This window comes from Penaeus monodon, chromosome 17 (assembly GCF_015228065.2).
Source record: "Penaeus monodon isolate SGIC_2016 chromosome 17, NSTDA_Pmon_1, whole genome shotgun sequence".
Lineage (NCBI taxonomy): Eukaryota > Metazoa > Arthropoda > Malacostraca > Decapoda > Penaeidae > Penaeus > Penaeus monodon.
The window spans coordinates 34398093-34403092 of record NC_051402.1 but is presented as its reverse complement, the minus strand read 5'-3'; the positions used below and the strand labels follow the sequence as shown (position 1 = coordinate 34403092).

General features: G+C 43.3%; 1 protein-coding gene across 1 annotated transcript in view; it reads right to left on the bottom strand.

The window, feature by feature from the left end:
• The window catches only part of LOC119583686 (protein N-terminal asparagine amidohydrolase-like), a 123710-nt gene that overhangs the window by 51291 nt on the left and 67419 nt on the right, over positions 1 to 5000 (bottom strand). The gene's annotated exons all lie outside the window — the stretch shown is intronic.

Here is a 5000-nt window from a genome sequence, read left to right as displayed (position 1 = left end):
GCGAGGGCGCGTAGTGAGTGGAGTAGCTTATTCTCTCTTTTTCACTCTCTGTCTGTCTGTCTGTCTGTCTGTCTGTCTGTCTGTCTGTCTGCCTGCCTGCCTGCCTGCCTGCCTGCCTGCCTGCCTGCCTGCCTGCCTGCCTGCCTGCCTGCCTGCCTGCCTGCCTGCCTGCCTGCCTACCAGTCTCTGTCCCTCTCTCTCAGTATATACACGCACGATTGTCACTTTATCTGTGCCAATTTCAGCGAATGAAATTGCCATTTTCTCTCTCTCTCTCTCTCTCTCTCTCTCTCTCTCTCTCTCTCTCTCTCTCTCTCTCTCTCTCTCTCTCTCTCGCTCTCTCTCTCTCTCTCTCGCTCTCTCTCTCTCTCTCTCAATATGTATACGCACTTTTTGATGCCAATCAAAAAGTGCGTCTAAGCGAGGAATCTGAAGCCTCCATAAAACAACCATACTCATTTCCCTCGCATTTCTCTCGAACTCTCGAAAAAAAAAACATAATACCTTCCCGAGAATTACACAATCCTTCCAGCGTTTCTCAGAAAGTGGAACCTGTCGTATCAATCAAACTCCTCTTTCGTCACGAGCTGCTTTCAGATTCAGTTTCAGCGATCTAAACCCCCCGCTGTTTGTGTTGCGATGTGAGGTATCGTCTGAAGGTGATTAAGGCTGACATGAGACTATGAGCGACGTCCTCGAGTGTGAGAGAGTCATCTCACGTCCCGCAGCAGCTTGATCCTTAGACCTGAGTGCTCCCACTCGGTATCCTCTTTCCAGCGTTGGTTTGTCGACCTTCTTTTCTATGGTGAATTTGATTTTCTTTCGGCAGTGTTTGGCTAATAGGGATTGCTCAAATCACCCAGCAACAATACCGAGCAAACGACAATAATGAAAATGTAATAACCATAACAACCACTACCGGTAATCATTTCAATAATCCAAATCATTCCTACATCAGACGCATCCAAGCCTCCTCGACGTCCTCCCTCTCCTTCCTCCGGCCTAGCCTACGACCCTCGCGTTCCTCTCTTCCCCGCCCGCTTCCTTCTTCGGTCTTCCTTCGCCGTCCTCTTCAAGACCCTTCGTCTCCGGCGCGTTTCATTTTATCACCCCTTTTCCCTTTCCTTCTCCTCCTCCTCCCTCTCTCTCTCTCCTTCCCGAGGTCGAGGAGGCGGGCGTGTGTTGGGTAAACAATCGTGTGGGAGTAATTAAGTAGGAGGTGATGGGCGGCTACCAGGGCCACGGGAGGAAGCGGGCCGTCACGAGACCACTCAGCCTGCTTGCCCTGCCTGTTAGCCTTACTGCCTTTCTGAATGCCTGCTTGTTAGCCTCGTCGGCCTTCCTGCCTCCCCTGCCTGCTTCTCTGATCTTATCTAATCGCATCTTGCTCTGTTACCTTTTGCCCTGTGTTATCAGGAACTGCTCGACCCACACCTGCGCCGACCCAGGAACGTTTCCACTTCGCTGTTGCTGTTATTGATATCAATCCTGTAGTGCGATATGCTACTGTGAGGTGAATAATATACTGCACATAAACTTATGATTCTATTACTATAGACTTTTCACTGGACATGGTAAAATTGGCAATGAAGGGTTCGGATATAATCTTAAATTTATTCTAATAATCATGTTCGTGCGATTGCCTTTTTCATACTCACATGCCCTTCTACGAACTGCCATTCGGTGAATATTTACTAGCTCGCACTTTTGCATTTTGGTCTGTAAGGTGCTTTATGTCTTCCCTTCCCGCTCCTCTTTCCCATTTCCTTCTTTCCTTTCCAATTTCTCTATCCCCTTTCCCTTCCCTTTCCCCTTCCCCTTCCCCTTCCCCTTCCCCTTCCCCTCCCCTTCCCCCTTCCCCTCCCCCTTTCCCCTTCCCGTCCTCCCTTTCTCCTCACCGCCTCCTAGCCTCACGCAAATCCCCGTATTCTTTAGTTACCCCCATTAAAATCAGATAAATCAGCCCGTTGCTCATAATTATCATGACCATAATCTATAATCACCGCACCAGAAACAAAATGTATTCGTCTTCGAACACCCAAGAAATTCTAGGTCTTCTTTCAAGAATTATCCAAGCATAACGGCGAATGTGAGATACAAACGGCATTATAATGAGCTCTCTCAAAATCAGCGCTGCGGAACGAGGGCCTGCGCTCCGCTTCGCCAGGGTACAAACGTTTTCTCGAAATATCGTTGTCAAAATCTTCCTTCCTCTCCCTGGGACACGTGTCAACCCTAAGTAGAAGCCATCGTTGCGGTAAGTAAATAATAATGATAATAATGATATAACTACCTACGCATCCCTTGTGTCGCTAACGTTTCCTTCAACTCTCAGCATTATCCGAAATCCTACACTTATCCCGTTATTCGCTCCTTCAAGAAGCATGGATTTCTTCTCTTCTTGCCCGGCCCTTCGTGACGCCCTCCCTGTGTAGGAGACCAACACCCTCACTATTTACGAGCAAGCTGATATCTCCTCCTAATGCTTAACCCGTCAGATGCCGTGTGCTGTGCGAGGGTTCTTGTCGCCAACAAAACCTGGAAGAACCACCTCGTGACGCGGCCGAGCACCTTCAGCCCGTGATAAATAATAAATAAGTGCACAAGTGATCCCTCTCGTCAGGTAAGAGGGTCGGGTGACAAGGCAAAAAACTACGCAGTCGCTAAGGGGGCCGAGGGGGCCTGCTTTCCTGCCTGTAAAAAAAGAAAAAGAAAAAAAAAAAGAAAAAGAAAAACAAGCCAGTTCGGAGCGTTAACGAACTACAGTCACCAGCATGCTTTGAGGTAAGCGTGGATGAGCGTGGATAATTTGCTCACATAAACCAAAATAAAAATGTCCGAGCTGCATCCCCCCACTCCCTACCCCCACCACCCGGTCGTTGTGGGCACGCTTCCTCGCCCCGTCGACGCAAACTTGCTTGGCCATTCCTTCACGTGCATTTGTTTGTGCTTTCCTTTATATGGCACAACTTGGAGACACTTTTCAATAGGAAATTATATATATATATATAATATATATATATAATATATATATATATATATATATATATATATATATGTATATCTCTATATATATATATATATATATATATATATATATATATATATATATATATATAAATGTATGTATGTATGTGCGTAGGTGTGTATATATATATGTATGTATGTTTGCATATATGCATGCATATGTATAAATACATATATATACACATATATGTATATATACATACATACATATACATACATATATATATATATATATATATATATATATATATATATATATATATATATATATATATATATATATATATATATATATATATTGCGGCTTAAAAGGTGAGCGATTTTTTTCTTTACACATAATGATTATACACAAAGATAGGCAAAAGCAATGAAAAAGATATCAAATTATTTTCATATCCAAACAGATATTTAAAAATGTAATTAGAATAATAATTTTTCTTTCCTTCACGATAAAAGAAGCGAAACATTCCTGATGATAGTTCTTTGCAAAATGAAAGATACCTTCTGGAGGCTATAAATTCTTCATAAATGGCTTAAGCAAGTCGGGAGAGTATATGTCATACTCTTGTGAAAGGCTGACCATGACGAGGAGTCAAAATGAGTGAAAATCCTTAAAAACAAAAGATGCTACACGGAACACCATGATATAGACAGATTTATTGCTACACTTGAGATTTACAAAACAATGCCTTGTAAGACTAAGCTAATGGAAATATGAAATACAGCAAGGTAAAAAGACAAAAGGATGATTAAAAATTAAGACCTTATACAGAAGAAGAGGAAGAAGAAGAAGGAAAAGAGGAGGAGGAATAAGAAAAAAAAGAAAAAGAACAATAATAAGAAAAATTTCTAGCATCTTCTACTCCTTCCTCAAACGCACACAAAAGCCATGGGGATCTGGAGTACGCCAATTTTTCTTCTTATTATTATCATTATAATTTCGTGTATCTTAAAAGTCATATTCAGCAACTTCGAAGCGAAGGCGAGGAGGGATCAATGCTTAATACTAGGGCATCGCGAGGACCCGTTATTTTCACTCTGATTCTCTCGTGTCATTCTCCAGGGAAAAGGTTTTGGCCTCGTCCACTTTCACATTTCTCTTTGCGCTTCCCGACAGTCACATTACTTCAGAGATTCCTCGAGGGAGCCTAACTGCGCTTCCCGACAGTCACTTTACTTCAGATGTTCCTCAGGGGAGTCTAAATGCGCTTCCCGACAGTCACATTACTGCAAAGATTCCTTGAGGGAGCCTAACTGCGCTTCCCGACAGTCACATTACTGCAAAGATTCCTCGGGGAGAGCCTAACTGCGCGCGGCCGTGATGAATGGGATAGCTTTGGCGTGTCGAGGAGATGGCTGGAAGAGCTGATAAAGGAGGGAGGAGGAGGGGGAGAGAGGGGAGGAGAAGAGGGAGGTGGAGGGAATGGGATAGGAGATGTGAGAGGGACGAGGGACGAGGGAAGAGGAGGAGGAGGAGGAGGAGGAGGAGGAGGAGGAGGAGGAGGAGGAGGAGGAGGAGGAGGAGGAGGAGGAGGAGGAGGAGGAGGAGGAGGAGGAAGAAGAAGAAGTATGGGAAGTGAGAAAACGAGAAAAATGAGAAAGTCAAGATGAAGAGAGAGAGAGAAAAAAAACGCGTGTGAAGCTGATAAAAGTAGAAAATAATAAACAACAACAAAACAAAACGGGAGGAATATTTTCAAAACAAAACCAACAGAGGAACATATATTAAAAAAAAAAAAAAAAAAAAACAGGCCAGTGCAAAACTTCTAAAAAACATATTGAAAAAGTGGTACATGCAGAAGCGAAATGAGAAAGAAAAAAAAAGAAAAACAGTCGCAAAAATAGCCAAATCTGGACACTACTTGTTGCACAGCCATTGTAATAATATTGCTGCAACATTTCCCTTGTGAGTCTCTCTTGCTTAGAACTCAGAATTCAACAATTTAACAACGTGTAAAGCTGTCTTTTTCCTT